This window comes from Python bivittatus, unplaced genomic scaffold (genome assembly GCF_059951505.1).
Source record: "Python bivittatus isolate LINGU-HERP-01145 unplaced genomic scaffold, Pbiv_v1 ctg000070_np1212, whole genome shotgun sequence".
In the NCBI taxonomy this organism is placed as follows: Eukaryota; Metazoa; Chordata; class Lepidosauria; order Squamata; family Pythonidae; genus Python; species Python bivittatus.
In genome coordinates this window covers 27,181,098-27,201,990 of record NW_028277034.1, presented here as the reverse complement: position 1 = coordinate 27,201,990, position 20,893 = coordinate 27,181,098, and the positions used below count along the sequence as shown (strand labels likewise).

At 38.1% G+C, this 20,893-nt stretch overlaps 1 long non-coding RNA gene across 19 annotated transcripts in view; it reads right to left on the bottom strand.

Moving 5' to 3' along the window:
- Positions 1-20,893, bottom strand: part of LOC148216862 (uncharacterized) — a 137,239-nt gene that overhangs the window by 65,911 nt on the left and 50,435 nt on the right. For 4 of the 19 annotated variants that reach the window (XR_015794552.1, XR_015794551.1, XR_015794555.1 and 1 more), the window contains one exon: positions 11,782-11,881. The exons of 13 other annotated variants lie outside the window; for them this stretch is intronic. This is a non-coding gene — a long non-coding RNA (uncharacterized LOC148216862). Of the gene's footprint in view, positions 1-11,781; positions 11,882-14,346; positions 14,428-16,699; positions 16,806-20,893 lie in introns of those variants that run through there. 2 more of the 19 variants (XR_015794556.1, XR_015794557.1) reach the window with 2 other exon arrangements.

Below are 20,893 nucleotides of genomic sequence, written 5' to 3'. Positions count from 1 at the left end.
ATAACATTTGGAAGTGGCTCAGGCAGACACCTCCGTAATTCACTGGAGGATATGGAGGGAAGGAGGTACAGCACAATCTGACTTGCAAGAGTCTGTCATTACAGTCAATGTCAATAAAAGTACTTTTAGTTTCCCTATAGAGCTGATTTATTGAACTGGTCCATCTAGTGGTGCTGATAGAAGGGTTACAAGTTAGGAATGATGATCTGAAAATTTCTGTACTAAATTTTAATCAAGTAAATACTAAATATCGATTTTTTTCCCTGAAAATAGCTCTAATTAAACATCCAACAATTATAACTGTGGAAGAGGTATGTGTTCTGTTGGCTCTACTATGTCTTCTTTCAGTCTCTAGATGTACACAGGGAAGGTCTGAAAGGAAACTAGCCGTCAAAATAAATTACAGCTCAGGAAATCATGGCTCTTATTCACACAAAGCACTAACTGCATCCACCATGCTGGCTGGTGAATTCTGGGAGTTGAAGTTCACACATCTTCACGTTGCCAAGGTTGAGGAACCCTGGTGTAAGGTGATAGTACCTTGTTGGTCTCCCTGGAGGTTATCCATCTGGGCCCTGGTGTATGCCTCCTGTTTCTGCTATGCCCTAATCCGATCAAAGAGATCAACAGCTTGTCTTCCTGCTCCCAGCCTTTTGTGTTGATCTCAAGCTTGCATTGCTGCAGTATTGTTGCTGGGGGGTAGGGGGGTTGACTGGCTTGCATGAGATGGCACCTGGAAGCTTGTTCTGGGAGCCCAGGATGCAAGAGATGTAAAAATTGAAGCGGGAGAAAAATTGTGCCCCCCCCCAGACATTGCCGAGAAGTGAGAGACTGGCTGTTTTGCAGAAGCTCTACATTTTTATGGTCTGTACAAACTTGTATAGGGTAGGCTGCTCCTTCCAGCAGGTTTCTACATTGTTGAAAAGCATTTTGTACCACCAGCAACTCTTTATTGAAAATGTCAGTTTCTTTCTTCTGGGAGTAGCCCTCTGTAGTAAAAGGCACACAGTAGTAAATCTGCTCCCCCTTCCTTTTCTGCCTAGAGAAAAACCACTCCTACTGCCACATCTGAGGTGTCTGCACAACAAAGGGGCAGGGGGGAGGGGGGGAGTAGGGGTTGTAAAGCAAAAAAACGGTTTAACTCTTGAAATGCCAATTGCTCTTGGGTTGACCAAGAGAATCACCCACCCTTTCTTAGGAGCTGGGATAATAGTTTTGCAAGCTCAGCAAAATTAGGGCTGAATTTCCTGTAGAAGTTAGTAAAGCCTAGAAAGCACTGCATATCTTTTGCATTATGGGTGGTGGGGTGCCATGATAGAATAGCCTATACCCTTGCTGGATCCATCCGTATTCCTTCTGTGGAGATTCTGTATTCCAAATAGTCCAGTTGCGACAGATCAAATGCATATTTTTCTAGTTTGGCAAAGAGCTTGTTGTCCTGTAATTTTTGTAATACATTCCTGACATGGGTTACATGCAAGAAGGGATCTCTGAAATAGACTATTACATCATCTAAGTACACAAATGCATATTTATCTAAGTGTCTGAAAATATGTTGTTCATGAATCTAGAAAGAATGGTTCCACAGTTAACCAGGCTGAAAGGCATCACTGTGTATTCAAATGTTCTGTAACTTGTATCAAAGGCTGTTAAATACTTGTGCCCTTCTTTCATTCTGATTAGATTGTAAGCACTTGTCAAGTCTAGTTTTGCAAAGATGGGTGCCTTTTGTAGCTGGTCTAGTAGATCGAAGATAAGTGGGATAATGGTCTCTAATTGTTAATCTGTTCAGGTCTTTGTAGTCACGAATGGTATGTGTATGGGCTCTCTCCTTTCCCTTCAGCGTGGCTGCTGCTTCTCCTAATTTTTGGGGCACAAAAAACACAGATGCTGATGCTGGTGAGTTGGAGGAGTGAATAAACCCTTTTTTGATGTTGACATCAAGATATTCCTTGAGGATGGCTGACTTGTGGGTAGACATGGGATACTGTCTCCTTGCTGAGATTTGGGCTCCTGGCTTCAAATTGGTCACAAGCCTGGTTTGGGGGGGGGAGGGAGGGTAATATGGCTGCCTCTTCTTCCCCAAACACATCTGTGAAGCCTGCATATTTTTCTGGCAGCACTAATCCTCTCTTGTTCTGCAGTGGAGTGGTATGTGTGTGTAATCTTTCACTGTTTGTAAGAGATGTTGTTGGCATTTAGGGGAGGGAAATAAGAGTGTCCCTTGCTCCCAATTTATAACTGGGTCATGCAGCTAAAGCCATTCTATACCCAAGATTTGGGCACTTGGAAGGAGGCAGTTACATAGAGTGTAATGAACTCTGTGTGATCTTTGATTGTCAATTACAAAGGAACTGTGTGCTGCAGAATCAGTCCTGCCCTTAGTGGCTATCCGTCAATAGTTTCAACTATCATTGGGCATTCTAGAGCTTGGGTTGGCTTTAGTTTCTGTACCATTTCTTTATCTCTGAAATTAATGGTTGTTCCAGAGTCTACGAGAGCAGAAAGTTCCACCTTCTGCCTTGAATCTAAATAACAATAACAGGAGTAATTAAGTATGCTTGCCTTTTGTCTGCTGCTATCTTCAAATGGTGGATGTCCCCTCCCCCCGAGCTCCTGAGAGGCAGGCCTGCAAAGTTTCCCTGGGGTGCTGCTTGGGAGTGAGCTGGGCACTTGCTGGCTTTGTGCTCTGCTGATTTACAAGTTCTGCTTCTTATTGCTGTGACAGCCATTGGTGCTTTTATTAGGCATGATCTGGCTATATGCCCTGGGGCCCCACAATAAAAGCACAGTCCCTGATCCTTCTTTGCTTCTCTCCTGATGACAGGGATCTCTTGGCTGCTCCAATTTGCATGAGTTCTCCCAGGCTGTGTTCTGAGGAGGCCGTTGGGAGGGGTGGTATGGTGGAAGACAAATTGTAGGATCTTTTCTTTTTACCATTCCTTCCCTGCCTCAACTCTTCCAGTTGGCTATCTATAATTATATAATGCTGATACAGCTCCTCCATGGTACTTAGGGTGCCTTGTCTCCCTAGTTCATCTCTTAGATCATGGGTCAACCTTTTTCTGAACTGGCCAGTCAAGGCTAATTCATTCCATCCTATATCACCAACACATAATTTAAAGTCCAAAATATACGCCCTTTTTCTCCTCTGTCCCTGCTTGAGCTTCCAGATCTCTTGACTAGCTGTGATTCTCTGTATGGGATCCCCAAAGTGTCCTTTGAGCTTACACATGAAGTCTTGATAGTTGTCCAGCACTGGATTGTTCCCCTCAATCAACAGTGTTGCACACTTAGCTGCTGCTTCCTTTAGCAAGCTCAGAACAGAAGTCACTTTGGTGCAATCAGTGGGAAACTCCACTGAGCGGCCTGCCATAAACATTTCACACTAAGAGATGAATGTCCAGAATTTATCCTGGTCCACTCCAAACTTCTTCGGCAAGCTCCCATGAGAACACAGAAGCATTGGTTGGGTCAGTATCTGTTGTGCTGTTGCAGGTTGAGGCAATTTCTGCCCCAGTTGCTGAGTCAGTTGTATTATGGCATTCTGAAAATTGGTCACTTGTGCATCTACTTGCTGCTGGTGTTGTAACAACACTGCTGCCAGATGCTCAGCAAATAGCATGGTTCCTTGAGGATCAGAGGCCATTTGGAAATTCCTGTCTTTGGAACAGAGTATGAGACTTGCAACATTGATGTCAGCCCTCCCAGGTAAACCAGACAGGAAATGCTACTAGGTGAGCAAATTCTACTTTGTTATAAGGCTACTTTAACAGGATCTTGCAAGTCTGAAATACAAATCTCCCCCTGTCACTTTTAACAGCCTGATACATTTGGGCAGATCCTTTTTACATTTCTTTGTCTGTTATTCAACTGCAGGCTTGCCCTCCTTTTATCTGATCATTCCCTAGGCAGCATCTCTTTCCCTCATCCCTCAAGGTCATTCCCACATACCATTGCAGGAAGTGACTGAGGCACAATCTTATGCTGTTATCTGGGAGAAGTTCATACCTGTTAGTCCTGAAGAAGTGGACAGGATCCTTGGTGCTGCTGATTCAACTACCTGTATTTTAAATCCATGCTTCTCTTGGTTGGTTAACTACTCCAGGGAAGAAGTGTGTAGATAGATCCCTGTGATGGTTAATGCTTCCCTGAGTTGTCTGTCCTGTCTGCGAGAAGTGGGCACTGAATCCTATGAATCTGGACAGTATCCAACCTGTCTCCAAGCTTCCCTTTCTGGGAAAGGTTGTTGAGAAGATAGTGGGACTGCAGCTCCAAAGAGTCCTGGAGGAAGTGAATTATCTGGACCTTTTCAGTTGGGATTCAGGCTTGTGTATATAGTACTAAAACAGCTTAGTTGCATTTGTTGCTGTCCTTTGGCAGGCTTAGGATGGGGGAAGTGCATCCATCCTGGCCCAACTTGATTTCTCAGTGGCCGTCAATACTATCAACCATGGTAATGTTCTGGACTAGCTTAGGAGTGGGAGCATTGTGTTTTGGTGGTTCTCTTTGCTCCAGAGCTGGATGCAATCAGTGCTGTTGGTCTTGGGGAGCAATCTAGCCCTATACCCCAGCTTTGTGGGGTGCCTCAGGGGTCTATTCCTCCTGACTCTTTTTAACATCTAGAGGAAGCCATTGGGGAGATAATTCATTAGCATGGGATGCAATATCATCAATAAGCTGATGATACTCAACTGTATATCTCTGCCCCTGAGAGAACAAGTGAAGCTATTGAGGTTCTGTTCTAGTGTCTGGGGACTGTGAAGATCTGGATGAAGAAGAATGGGCTTCAGCTCAATCCTGTCAAGACTGAGTGCTGTGAGTTTTGAGTCTCCTGGATCCCAGAACTGGAGATTTTTCGTCCTTGGTTTGGGATGGAGTTACACTTCCTCACTCAGACCTAGTGTACAATCTGGGGATTCTCCTGGATCCATAACTCTTGTTCAAAGACCAGGTGGCAGCTGTGATCAGGAGAGGCTTTGCACAACTTTGTGTTGTGTACAATTCCTCTGAATTAGGAGGCCTTGCTTGCTGTCACTCATGCCCTCGTCACCTCTTAATTGGACTATTGTAATGAACTCTACATGGGGCTGCCCTTGAAGACCATGTGGAAGCTACAACTGGTCCTGAATGCAGTGGTGCAGGTAGTTATGAGTACACCTCATTAAGCCCATGTAAATTGCTATTTTGCAAGCTGCCCCAAATTCCTATAGACTTCAGGTGCAATTCAAGGTGCTGTTATCACCAGAAAGCCCTCCCCCTTACTGGACTGGGTTACTTGCCTCTCCCTAAGGACATGTGCCTATACCACCCTAATAATATGAGCATGTTTTGTGTTCTCCTCTCTGAAACAATGACTTCTATGGGACTCAGATACCAGTGCCTGCCCTTTGGAATGATCACCCCTCTACCCCACTGCCCAATGTTCACTTGGCCACAACCATACTGGCCTTTAAGAAGACTTTGGAAATGTGTTTATTTCCACAAGCATTGGGATCAAGATGAGCAAATTCCTATCAGACAGGGTAAGAATGTGAGCCAGATCATGTGTTAGCAATTATTGGTTATTACTGGTTATTGTGATTTTATTTTGGTTGTTTTTTGTAAGACTCCCAGAGTCACATTGTTTGAGATGGGAAGGAAAGTAAATTTTTCAATAAATAAATTTATATTTATGTTTGTGAATCAAACAGAAAAAAATGCCTAATATATATATATATATTTCTAGATAACAAGATGGAAAATCAATTTATTAAACTACATAACAATTTATTTTCAACATTAATTAAATGTCCATTTTTATCCAGTTCATCTAAAGAGTTATTTTTTCTCTTTGCTCAGAAACTAACATAAACTGTCTTGTCTTAATATAACATGCATTGTTATTTTCAACTATTGAAGGTCTTACTGACCTTTTCCTCTTAGAAGCACAGACTGATAATATGTAAACAGACAGTGATGGAACATTTTTTTGGAAAAAAGTTCTCTGTGCTTGGATGCACAAGTCCTACACAGGTCCATTAGGAAGAACAATGGGGGGTGGGGTGGGGTTTTTTCCCCAGATAACAATGCGGAGGGGACACAAGCTGAAGAGCAAGAAAATTCAGCAAGAAAAAAGTAGAAAGAGAGAGGTCAAATGAATATTATGTCCCAGAATATTAAAAAGCCCTGGTTCTATGCAGCTATTTATTAATGCATACATAGGATTAATGGGATTGTAGGCATATACCATGCCATACCCTCAGTGTCCTCAATTGTATAGATACTTGGAAAGACTTTTGAGAGTTTAGATGATTGTGCTTACAGTTCTAACCACAACTGGAAGCCTTGCCTTAGTCTCCAACTATGGGTAAAATAGTGAATATCTTTGCTTGATAAAAACACACAATAATTAGTTTTGGCTTCATTAGAATATGTTGCACTTACCAAGACTGTGAAAATCCTTCAGAAAATCTTGCAACACAGAGAAGCAGATATGAAGCAGCTGCCTTTGAAACGTTAAAATAGTTGTGTTTTTTCCAGGTACATAAAGCTATTTCTTAAACTGTGCCCAGTTACATCTGCATGTGCTGTAAATGTACGCACTGCCAATTCACTTAACTTTTTTTATTAGTAAACCTATAGAGAGATACAGTAAGGGAGGAACTTTTGAAGTACTGTATGATCCTGGAAAAATATAAGGATACTTTAATCATTCAAAGAGAAGTACTGTATATTATGAAGCTCTTTTCTGAAGGATTTACACACATCTTATTTTCTTGTTTTTGAAACTCATATTGGGATGTGATGAAAAAGCATATGATATAGAGCTAGGTAAAACACTGAATGGATGATGTGACTTTGAATCATCCTACCAAGGTAGATTCATAGAAGCTGAATAGGAGTGAGCTTACTTTTAAATTCATTATAATGGGCCAGGTTGAATTCTCTTGACAATAAGGGAATGGATGCCAGGCTAATACTTTCAGGCACTGATCCAAACTTTTACTGCTCTAAAAACAGAAGTGGGCTGCTAAAGCTATAAATGTTGCTTTTACTGTATCAGCCTTTTTCTCAAAGATAACTAGTGCATCTTTAGCATAAAATAATATGGCTTTTGAATGTCTGACTAAATATAAATAGGAAGCATGTTTTCTTTTCTTTCTTCCACCTTTGCTTTTCTAGCTCTGCATTGGAGAGCTTGAAGAGCTCTGTTTTGAAAAGTGTATTACTTTGTAAAGCGAGAGTACTAAAGGCTTAAGTGCTTGTCAGTTCTATGTATTTATAAATGTCTAAGGGGAGGTAGGGAAAACTGGTGGTCCTAGGGATCTTGTTGATCTTCAGTAGTAACCTTCTTCAACATTAACCATGCTGGATGGGGCTACTGGGAGTTGTATATCAGCAACATCTGGAGAGATAGAAGCACTCAGCCCCTAAATTGAGCACAGTGGATGGACAGATAACCAAAAAACAGTGCTAGTCATTAAAACAGCATTATTTTTCCTATCAAATTAATCTAATTTATTAGATTAATCTAAATAAGTGACCAATATTTGAGAGTTGTAGGGCTGCCGCTCTGTCCTCAACCTTTTTGAAACTACAGAAAGCCATCTAGTTACAAGATGCTGTCCTTGAAAGGGCACAAAAAACAGAGTGAGAGGGAGTATTAGAAGGGAGAAAATGGAAACAAGAATAGTGTATATTCCAGAAGATTCCTTCTCTGATTCTAGCCATAAACCCCACCAAGAGGGGCAAATTTGACAGTTTGGGGAGTTTAGTTGTGTTTAATTTAAAAGGCAAAAATGTACTAATTAATTTTGGCTTCTTTGCCACCAAAATTAAGCAACATGATCTCAGGATTCTGGGTGACAGCTACAAATGGAGTGCTGGACAGATACATGTGTCCTATAGGACAGAGTTGCTAGCTGGGGAATTCTGGAAATTGAAGTCCACCCTTCTCAAAGTTGCCAAGGTTGAGGAAGCCTGCTATAGGACACAGGTTCCCCACCCATTTTAAACTTTTAGTATAGGGTGGCCTAACTTAGTGCCCTCCATATATGTTGAACTAACAGCCATTATACCAACCAAGCAAAATGAAGCTGGCAGGAGGAGCACCAAACTGGGGAATGAAGGCATATATTTTGTCAAGATCAGCCAGATTCCAAAAGACTACCATTGAGAAAACTTTTCTTCTATTGCTTGTACCCTGCTTATTAGTAGCTGCAGGTGTTATGGAACAATTCAATATTATTTACCTGAAAAATTACAGGAAATGTTCTTTTGCAAACATATTTGTCATTAAACATTTAGAAAGAAGATTCATTTTAAAAACACCATTAGCTTGCCATCACCTCATTTAATTAAAATTGATTCTGAAAACATAATATAAATTTTAGTGCCCATTTTAATCACGCTTTCTTTTATATTCCATTTCTACCAAGTCTAATATGCTTACATAATATAATCACTATTCTCAATGTAAAAGATTGCCCTCTCCACTCTCATTGCACTTTGTCTCTTAAATTGTTGCCAGATTTCTCAGGAGACACAAGTTGTGGAAGATTATAACACTGGAAGTTTTTTGTAAGGTAATTATATTTCTTTTGAAGGAATGTTAAAGGGAACCTTTTTGAAGGTTACATGCTAAAAAGCTTAAGGAAGAAAGGCATTCCAAAATCTTTCAGCTTAAACATGAGGAGCATAAGCCTGTCATATAAACTAGGAGGCTAGCATCTCATTGTGAACCACAAATCAATTTTTCACTTAATATATTTGCTTTTGGTTGACTAAAAGATGTCTCTACCAGAAGCACTAACAACACTGCAATTTGCTGGCGTCAGCCAGGTCTATAGCTTAGTGAGTCTGGGCCTCTTAAATTATGCTATCAGCTTTCAAAACCTTATTAGGCAGAGCCCATTTAGGTGCCACTAGTTTCTCGGAATTACCAATGTATCTCTAATCAGAAAACCGCAGAGCAGCCAATCTTCTACTATCAGAAACCCCAGTATGATTTTGTATATTAATATTTCAGAAAGCATGTGGGAACACATGCTCCCTGCTGAGCACTACAACCAGTCAAGCAATAGAAACAGCAGAAGTCAATCACCAGTACAAACCAGCCAGATATACTTACTGCCCTCTCTTGTCTGGCTTAGGACTTGGTAACCAAAGATGACAAAATGCAATGACTTCTCCTATTTGATCTATGATGAATAAATTACCATAAATACCAAATGAGATGGTGTTCCATGATTATAATTAAAGTTACAGGAACAGAGGAAATCCTAGAGTTTTAAATGGATCTATTTCATCTTCACATTGACTATGTTTGTTTATACAATGCAAGAATCTATGGAAAAATCTCTTTTTTCTTTTTCTTTTTTTTTTTGTTATTTTCATAAATAATACAGATCCATCAAAACCATTTCAAGTTAAAATAAAATGATAACAAACCAAAAGCACTGACAGTAGATTCAGGAATCAAACAGACATTCTGCTTATATTTTGATTGCCATTGTACATTCTGTTACAATTGCCAGAGATTTACGGGAAGAAAGAATGAGATTCCAGCAAGGCAGAGCACATGAGCACAATCAAATATGGCTATCAGTGAAGAATTCTGGAATATATCAGGAATGCTAATTTATGATGCAGCAGAAGCAAGAAAAGAATTAAGCATAATCCTTTCAGTGAAATCCAAATAGAGGTTCTTCTGATGGAATTGCTTTCATCAGGAGAAGCAGGAAAGATACGGTTATCACTCCTACTCTGTTCTGGGAAGCAAATGCATTTGGTAAGGAAAATATTAAATTCCCTATATGCCATTATTTTAATGTATCCCCCAGAAGGCCCAATCCCTTCTCCTTTTGTATCCTAAGTAAATTATTTTTACTATTAAGGCCATTGGAAGTACCATGGTGGAGCAAAGTATCAACTTATATAGCCCATCATTCTATTCAAGCAATATGCAACTAGATGCATATAGAAAATCACAAGCCTGTTTTCTTCAATGTGTGAAATATATTGTATTCAATATTAGTCATATGTAGTTGTCACAACTAGTTGCCATTTATAGCATTAATCATCCATAAATCTGTACACCTCATCCACTTAACAGTTTATGTGTAGTCAAACTCCCATCTGTATCTTACATTCTATATCTAACATATTTCTTTCTTCAATGGTTCTCAACCACTTTGGAAGGATGAAAGAGAAGGAATTTCCCAAGCTTGTAACTTAATTCAAAATAGAAGCAAACTCTCATAAACATACTTTTATCTTTGATTTTTAAACTGAACAGCATATTACTCTCCACCTTCTCATCAATACAAGTAAAATTTGGAAATCAGTGTCAAAGTTGGTCTTCTCCAACTCTCCTGTTCATTGTTCTAGAGAGTCATAATTATCTACTCATCTCACTATGGTTTTATCTGGGATTATTTGCCTGGTCAGTCTGCAGTTCACGTTTACTAAGCATGAATAGTTATCATTTGCATTTTTTTCCTACTACTCTTTACTATTTTGAAGGTTTATTTATTTATAAGTGATGGTACTGTTTCGTATTTTGGTACATAGGGATCAATACAGGATGAAGGGGAAGGATGAAAAAGACTGTTAGACTGGTTTATTGGTTTACATATAAATACCAATGATTTTTTTCCTGTCTTTAATAGTTTTATTTAATGATAACTATTTAAAGATGAAACATTTTAAATGAAGACATTGTCTCATTTTTTTCCCCCCAAAACAAGATGCAAAACATGCTAATAAGAATTTTTTTTTTTTAACTGAACTAGCTAATGTTTACATTGCAAGATAAAAGTTTTGGAGAGCACAAAACTCTTTTTTAAGATATTGGTATTTAAGGAAAGTAATTTATAATGGTGAAAACAATCTGGGTTAAATATTGACATAGAAATTGATTATGATAAAGCAAGAGGACACTTTTTTCTCCCTTGAACCAGAAGACATACTTGGTGTTTGAGTAGCAGGTTTTGGAGTCACATTTCAAAATGTTGTGTGAGATCTCTATTGTGCACCTGGAAGAGGGACAAAATTATATTACCCAAGTGTGAAGTTGGAATGAAATGAAACATGGGCCTGGGTATCTTACAGACTGTAAATTCTGCCCACTCAACCTTAGAGAACAAGGAATGCCTTCTGAAGGCCCCTCCTATCAGGGAGGTATGATGGAAGGGGGCACAGAGTAAGCATTCTCTGTGGATCTCCCCTATTTTGCATCAACTTACTCCCTGAGACAAGAATAGCCCTCAGTCTAATGGCCTTCCAGAGAACAGTTAAAATCTGGCTTTTCTGGAATTAAGCAGATGTTACCTGGCTTTGGTAATTAGGCAGACAGAGAGAAATCTGTCCTATCATTGTTTGTTGGTGTTTATTGTTTAATTGTTTTCATTATATTGTTACTTGTGTTGTGTTTTGATTTTGTATGCCACCTAGAGCCTCCAGAATGAGACATTTCATAAATCTTATAAACAAACATATACAGATAATCTTTTGATAAGTGTTGCTAATGCTAAAATGAAATGTTAAGGCAATATGTTATATACTCTTATTCACATCTAAAAGCCTCTTTGGATTATCTCTTATATTTGTTCAGTAAAATCATGAAGAACTATGTCATATGTGAAACACTTCAAACCTAGACCACATTTGTGGTGGAGTGTTTTTATTCATTATTCATAGTATTGATATTGAGCACCTAATATGTTGAGCACATATTTTAATAACAAGCTTGTGATGAAGAATTTAGGTAGTAATTTGTAATCTATAATTACATTTTACCTTCCCACGAGCACTTCCGCAGGGTAAGTCAGAAAGGCGTGCTTCTGTCTCCAGTTTTGTTAGCAAATACAGTGTCATCTTACTGGGTATTAAGTGAAAGCTGAAGCAAAATATCAAACAGAAGCTGAAGCTAAATCATGCAAATACATCTCTTGCCACACTTTATAGCACCATCTTACTTCATTTCCAAACAGAGTCATTGATAAAACTGTCAGAAAAACATTTGTAGGAAGAAGGAACACATAGATAGAGAAGAGTTGCTTTGTGATGAGAAAGATGTGCAAAAGGGACCACCTTAAACATTTTAGAGAGTTGAGGCTGTCACATTTGTATGCTATTGCTACATTAAAGAAACTAATTGTGAGCTACTTGTACCATCTCTCTGATAAGATATAAACCTGAAGCTTTGACAAGATAAAGAGAAAGATAATCTTTAAATCCATAGTGATTCTGAATATTGCAAAGATTATTCATTGCATCAATTTGATAAAGGCAGCATATAAATCCATTTTATTTCATCTTATGTGTATTACTGAAAAATTACAATATAACTCCATCCTTATTAATAAAACTGATCTATCTTTTAATCTTTGATACAAAGATTTGCATGACAAGATTACAGAAATCAAAATCTAGAATATGAAACTGTAGTACATAATTTAAAAAAAAACCCTAGATAACCTAAAATGAAGACAATACTATAAATCCTGATTATTTTCATACAAGCAATGCCAAAGGTTGTTCTTCCTGGTTAGGAGGCCTATTAGTACTCAGTATTTTCACCTGGTATAGAATAAGGGGAGTATTAGTTCCCATAGTACATATTTTTCTTATGAACCCCACCCCCCAAAAAGACTACATTGTAAACTTTGTTATATATGATTTTTTTTTTAAATAGAGAACTTTATGGAATTGTAGTTCTGAGAAAAAAGAATCTGCTTAGATAATGATCTGAAGGACCTGTGCAAACTTCTACATGCTATTATATTGTGTATGATTTTGTATTACAAACATATTGATCAATCTTTGCACTAAGCATCAGCCCTTTGGCAAAAAAAAATTTTTTTTTACTTTGTCAACATCAGCATAAAGATAAATGGACGTGTATTGGAATATGTGGTCTTTTGGCCCCCATTAATTTACAACATCCTTGTATTGAGCAGCCCAGAAAGATAATATTACTTTTTAAGGCCAATCCCATCTTGTCATAAGTGATCCTTGTCCACATATACCTACACCAATAGTCCAGGTAATCTGGATTAGAAAGAGAAGAACCCAATCTATAACCCATAATATATTTTGCAACAAAAACTTAGATTATTCAATCATGAAATTGACTAACAATGTAATGATCTTTGCTATGAAATTATAAATTTATAATTATGACTTTATAAATTTATAATGGTAACTTTAGGAAAAATCACTGGGATATATGAGTTTAGTTATTAATGAATTTTTCTCCATATATTTTAGAATGATAAAGATGGAATCATGACTTAACAATGGGAAAGCAATAGAAGACACTGAAACTGTAGAGTACTCTTTGCATAATGTGGAGTCCTTGGGGTTCTCTGAAGGACTCTGAAGTTCAACCCTGAGCTACACATATTCTTTCCATTATGATTGTATATAAAGAAGACTTTTCTAAATTAACAGAAATTGGAAAGAGATGAAATATATTTCTTTTTATTAATACAGAGAACACTATTTTTATCCAATTCTTTATTTTATTTAGAGGTTAGTAATATACCACGCTATATCAAGATGTTCTTATCTCAAAGCAACATGTAATTGATATAAAATAAAAGTAATATTTCAAAAATAGCTGAAATTTCATAAGGCAACCTTTCAAGACTTTAGGAAGTTTCTTGGAGGTATAGCTAAGCCATTCAAGTGATGATATTTATTGCCAAAAAATATTTCCAACTGCTGATTGACAGATTTAGGCAATATTTTTGGATTCTGATGACAGTTTACAAAATAAATAAAGTAAAATAAAGTCAAAACGTAGGAACATTTTTTTTAAAAAAAAGGTTTAACCTCTTAAAATCACCTTGGCTGAAGTTAATAATTAGATAATTAGATATTAATAATAGACTAATAGATAACAGTGAGTTGCTCTTTCGTGAATCCTTTATTGATGGAAGTACTCTATTAGAGATTCTCTTCTGGAGAAAGTGGAAAGATATTTTTTGCTGATTTGCTCTTCTCTTTGTGGTAGTCAAATTACCTCCCTTGCTGTTCCAGAGGGTCTTCTGATCATCTGAAACACTTTTTTCATGGAGCGTAGAACTGTAGAGAAAAATCTTTTATTTTACCCATAGATATCATATGTCTGCTATGTACCTAATCAAAAGAACAATGGAGTAACTTCTTTGTTTTGTTTTTGTTTGCAGGGGGAAAAAAATAAATAAAAGATAACATCTGAATTGCCTTAAGAAAATAGGTCCTGGTGTGTGTAGCTGGATTTGTGCACAGCTTAACTAGCTACCTGCAAATAACTTCCTATTGAGTTTACAATTAACATTGCTTCACCTTCTGCATATGAAGCCACATAAGTCTTACCTAGGCAATATTATCTCAGTGGATCCACTATGCATCTTCATATGACACACTGTGTAGCTTAGTAACAGTGATTCTGGTTACCTCAAGCAGATCATGAAATGAAAAGGGAGAAGCTGGTTAATTACTTAATTATCACTTGCTTTGATCTATGGTAAGATGCATGCTAGATTCTCCCATGGAAAGGTTTTGAATGTAGCAGCATGCAGATACCAAACTTTGCAGCAAAGTTTTTAATACATTTAAAAGGATCTCTCTCTCTCTCTCTCTCTCTCTCTCTCCCTCTCTCTCATCTGTCTGCAGAAAGGATTCATGCAAACAAAGAATTTATTTTATTTTTACTATTATTAAGAAAATGTACATATGTTAATATATGTTGTTGAAGATTCTCAGTCATCCAGGTGGAATTATCTGGAAGTTGAGTCATGGCAACTGGACTAGTGTTCGTTTGGTTTGATATGTTTCGCTGCTTGTCCAAGCAGCTTCTTCAGTCTAGAAAATTGGTTAGGGGGGACCTTGTAAGTGTCTTCCAGGGTGGCTGCATTTCTCACTAACATGATGGGCTCATTGAAGGGACAATAGGAGATGTGATTAGTAGACTCTTGGGGATGTGGATGTCTTACTCCTAATCCCTTATTCATCCCCAAGTGTGTAGTTAAGTGCTGCCTCCCTTGTGAATTTGTGAAGTGGTCTTAATCTTCCTGGGACTGATGAAAGAGCAGCATGAAAAATGGGAGACAAGTTGTGTCTGAGGCCTCCACCTCTGTTGAGGGAAGGATTTTCTGCTTTGGCATAAATGGATTCTTTCACTCCTCTCTCAAACCACCTATCCTCTCTGTCCAAAGTGTGAACATTATTGTCCTCAATAATACCCACTTGGGGATGAGTGAGGGATTAGGATTAAGACATCCACATCCCAAAGACTCTACTAATCACATCTCCTATTGTCCCTTCAACAAGCCCATCATATTAGTGAGAAACACAGCCACCCTAGAAGACATTTATGGGATTCCCCCCTAACCAACTTTCTAGACTGAAGCAGCACTGGGACAAGCAGCGAAATGTATCAAACCAAAAGAAAAGTCCAATTACCATGACTCAACCTCCAGGTATACGTTAATATAGCAATATTCTAATATGAACTCTTATACCAAAGTTTTTTTTTCCCTGTTATTATTGTGGCTTATGTGTTATGCATTTTTAGCTTCTGTTCTTAGTTTCAGCTTTTAAATTGCAGGTTTAAAATGCTTTGTAACCTGCCCTGGGAAAGGATCTCATCAAACTGGAAGAATGGGTTTTAAAATGGCAAATGTAATTCAGTGTAGTTTCTGCAAAGTGATACATACAAGTTGTAAATACACAAACTGCAGACATACACTACATTAATATAGACATTAATGGGGTCTCAGCTGACAGTGATTGATGAGGAAAAGGATCTTGAAGTTATAGCTGATAGTGAAAATGTCAGCTCTGTGTGTAGTTACTGTAAAGAGGTAAATTTTTGTGATAAAAACTATCAGGAACAAAACTGAAATAAAATTACCAGTATAGTAATGTCCTAACAGTGAGATTGCACTTGGTACTGTGTACAGTGCTGGTCACCATATCTCAAAAAGAATTTTGTAGAGCAGGAAAAAGTACAAACATGGGGCCCAAAATTATAAGCAAGTTAGAGGATTTCTCCTTTAAGGAGAAATTACTGTAAGTAGGATTCTTTTCGATTTTAGTGAAGTGTTTAAAGAAGAAACAGAAGCACCCAAAACATGATAAAAGCATCTAAATCAATTTTCTTGATATTAGGAATATTAAACACAATGGGATTCTGAATCAATCTATGCATTGCATAAATAAACTATGCAGCTCAGCCCCATAGGTTGTGATGATGGTCATCAATATGCTCATTTTTAAAAGGTTTTAGTGAATTAATGATTGAGAAGCCTATTAAACTTCTTGTCTGTTTGTTAACTGTAGTATCAGGGACAGGATTCCTTGAATATTAGCTGCTAGGGGGCAAAGGTTGTTGTTTTATCTTTGAGTGCTGAGGATTCATGCTGTGTGTGTGTGTGTGTATGTGTTTGCATTTTAATTCTTGCATGCTGCCTAGAGTCACCATTATAAGATGGGCAGCCATATACATCAAGTAAGTTAGTAAGTAAGAATGGAAGAGTGCTGTTATCCTCTTGATTGTGTTTGTGAGCATCCTGAAGGCACCTGGTGAAACATGATGGAACACAGAATGCTGGACTAAAGGGACTTTTGCCTGATTCAGTAAGGTTCATCTTCTGTTCTGATAACTTTAACTACATTAGCTGGTATTAGTTTCATTCCAGTAGCAGTAAAAAGCTGCTGCTCCTACCTCAACTCCTAGAAATTGTTCTCTGTATTTGCATCTCTTTTGTTACAGCTTGAGTTACTATTGTGCTTCTGTTCCTTTGCACTGAAGGAGTGGATTATTTCTTCATAAGATACTTTGAAAAGATTCTGTGCCCATCACTTGGACAATGCTCTTGAAATAGATAGATAGACAGATAGATAATCTTTATTGCAACCACTGACCAGCAAGTTAAACAGTCAGCTAGATAAAAGAATAGAAAAATAGAGTGCAAGGAGCTACAACATGAGCAAAGAGAACAATAAATTGCGTGCAGTTCTGAGCTTTCCACAGTTTGCACATATTATACTGTTGCTGCATGTGCTAGACTAGCTTACAGTTTCTTTCCAGGTGCAATTCAAGATGCTGGCTATCACCTTGAAAGCCCTGCATGGCATGGGGCTGGGTCACCAGCTGGACCACCTCTTCTGAGGATATCTGCCTGTCAGATAAGGTGGGCACACTCCAAGTCCCTTCCCTTATATGTTGTCATCTGGTAGGACCTAGGAAGCACACCTTGTCCATAATGACCTCTGCCCTGTGGAGCGTGCTTCCCCTTGAGATCTGGTAGGCCTCCTCCCCTCCTAGTCTTACCTAGTGGGCTAAGTAAAAAGGTCTGTTGTGTGTTGTGCAAGGGATCATGAGTAAATAGTTTTCTGGTGTGAAAGCTAAATCAGACACTGCTGCCAAATTACAGATCTCACTTATGGGATTCCCAAGGCTAGGAGGCAGTTACTTGAGAAAACACACTGACTTAAGTCACTTTGGATCGTGACTTTCCAGGCAAGGAAGAATTGTTTAAAAAACATCACCATGGTAAGGGAATTGATGGAGAAGTTAAGTTTAAGTGAAAAGTAAAACCAACATAGATGGGCCCTAAAATCCAAGGGGATCAACCTAGCTTCTGAATGAAGTGCTGCATTTGAAACCCAGTGAGGTACTCAAAATAGTGCTGTTAAGAATATAAACTGCATTATATTCAGAGCTGTTATATATGCATACCTGAGAACCATATAGCATTAGGGAGTTAGATTTAGCTTTAAAAAGTCTAATGGAACCAGGTATATTCTTGCCTCCTGTGGTATGAAGAAAGCTGAGTATAGCTTTAGCAGTATTATTGGCCTTATTGGGAAAGATTTGATTTGTTCCTGCTAGATTCCTGAATATTAAAATACTACACCAAGATATTTAAAAGTTGAAACTTGGTCTATGGTATTATTATTTATTTAAAACACCTACAACATTTTAAAATATGTTACAAAGTAAAGGCTGCCTTAGGTTGAGCTTTTCTTGGCAAAGATTCAAAAGTAATTTTTCCTTGCCTTACCATGGCATACATAATGTCTAACATTCTTTGACAATTTCTCTCATTCTCATTCTTCTATTTCAATGAAAGTGCTTCTTGTACCCTTTTAGAGAGCATTGTGTTTCCAGTACTTTACACAAATTACATAACCAACAACTGTTTAGTGAGTAATTGAGAAAGTTAGCCATTGTTTTTTGAGAAAAAACTGCAATCATCAACTCTGAAGATACTTGGAGCTAATAAAAAATTAACTGTAAAGTATAGAAGGAAGTTTGGTTTGCTTAATAGTCTAAAGATTTTAACTACAAATATTATGAAGTAAATTGAGCCAGCTGATCTTTTAAGAAAGCAATGTATTTATCATGTTCCTTTTTGTAGAATAAGGCAAAAAGAAGCATGAGGGTATATTCTAGAAGATATTAAAATGATGAATAATGAGAACTATAAGTAACTATTTGTAGCTAGGTAAATATATATTAACAGACTTAGTATAACATACAGGTAGTCCTTGACTTACAACCACTCATTCAGTGACTGTTTGAACTTATGACAACACTGAAAGAATTGTGGTTACAATTTGTCCTTGGAGTTCCAGTTGTTTCAGAGCAACCATGGTCACATGATCACAATCTGAGCACTTGGCAACCGGCTCAGTTATGATCAGTTGCAGTACCCTGAGATCCTGGATTGCCATTTGTGACTTTCCCTGGCAGCTTTCCCACTGACTTTCTGTAAGTATCCCCCACCTGGGCACCCTCCCCCATCCCCTCTGCACTCTAATTGTGCCAGTGACTCACACACCTCCATCCACCTTCCTTGACTCTTGCCGTGCCTCATGTATCCCCATGCACCGTCATGTATACTTCCCAACCCTTGTCCTGCTTCCCTCCCACCCTTCTGCACCCTCCACAACCCTCGCTGTGCCTTCTTCACACCTTTGTACATCTTCACGCACTCTCCCCAACCCTTGCCGCATCTGTCTCACACCCTGTGAACCGTTGCACACCCTCCCCAAGACTTGCTGCACCTCCCTCACACCCTCATGCACCCCGTTGTGCCCTACTTCACCTGGCAGCAGCCATTTCCCTGCCAGCCTGCTTTCAAGCCACTTGGGGCTTGCAACTTCTTTCCAGTTTCCCCACTGACTTGGTTGTAGGAAGCCGGCAGGAAGTTGCCTCACCTAACAACCATGCGATTCATTAAGAACAGCACTCAAGACTGCAAGGGTTCCCATTGCTAAGCAATGCAGTTGTGCTTTATAACCACATTGCTTCACAATGGAAATTCTGGTTGTAAGTTGAGGACTACCTGTAACTCAGTTTTAAATGTATTAATTGTCTTTTTAGAAAATGTTGGCTTTTTTCTTCATTTTCAGGAATAACAAAAGAATGACTTAGTTATGACATAGAAATCAGATTGGTGAATGGGCCCAGACTGAAAAAGGAATTGAAATGTGAATAGGATATAATATGGTAGTTCTGAAACAACCAAGACAGGAATTGGGACTATAGCACAATATTTTATATATATATTTATGTATTTAATCATAATTTTGAATTTGTAGAAACATCTTCTTCCATATTCTTTTTACAAAAATGCCTGCCAAGTTGCCAGAGGTCAAAATCTAGCAAGTGTCAATTAGACTTCAGAAACATCAAAGAAATTAAAACTAAAAATAAACAAATGATAGTTTGATGCATAAAAGAAACATATGTATTAAATCAGCTTTTTAAGCAGCTTTAGCACTTATGAGCACATAATCAATGTAGCTGAGATGTTGTATGTGATATCTCTTTCACTTGGCTTCAGGCAGAAGCCAGTGGAGAAATTCTGGCTGTTCCCCAAAAACAGCATCTGTCATTTGGTAACTTGCTCTCTCTGTGTCTCATTTTTTAAGCCAAAAAGGATCTATATATGGAGATACTGAGCACTTTTGGGGGGGGGGGAGATTTATAGAAATAGATATCCTACTCTAGACAAGAGGTTCTGTATATATTCATATAATATTTTTCATCAATGCTATAAAGCTGAGTCAGAGAAACCTGGTTTGCACTTCTAAAAAACATAGCCATTACCCTGTGTGTGTGTGCATATGTGTACAATACATATAGTAACTGGTTGGAGTACTTTTATTTCCCAAGTGTTCTTACATGTGGTCCTTCTAAATCTCTCAAAACAGGTTTTAAATAAATACTTCTATACCACTACAATCCTGATCATCTACAACCTAAAATCATCAACCAGAATCACATAACATTTAAAACATGCATAATTAAAAGTGTTGTTATAATTCTTTAGGTGTCTCTCAAACACCCAGGATCTCCAACTTTGAAAAAAAAAATCCCCTAAACAATTCTGTTCTTGTCACGTCCCTAAACAGCAAGAGGGAGAATGGCATGCAGATGTCTAGGACAAGGCTGTTCCAGAGGTTACAGACTATAATCAAAAAGCACTGACTTCTGGACCATTCCCCCAATCTCACACATTCCATGTATACCCACATGGGTAGGTGAAATGGGCAGTAGCTTCTATTTGAAATAGACGTCCTGCAGTTCTGTGAATAGTACACTTACTTCTGAACAAGTAGGTTGCTTGTTTAATACTAACTGCAGCTTCTGAATAGTCATCAAAGGCAGCTGCTTGTAGAAGCATTACAGTAATCAATAGGAGAGATGCAAGGGTAGGAGTAACTGTTGCTAGTATCTTTAGGAAGGATCACAATTGGTCCACCAACTGGTCAGTTCCTCTCTCCCAGTTGCCTTTTTCATTTGTTTTATTATTTACAAGAATGTGTTAGGTCATGCATTAAAAGGAAAGTGTCTGTTCTATGGACCATGGAATAAAGTGGATGCCATTTATTTGTGTCAGCTTCA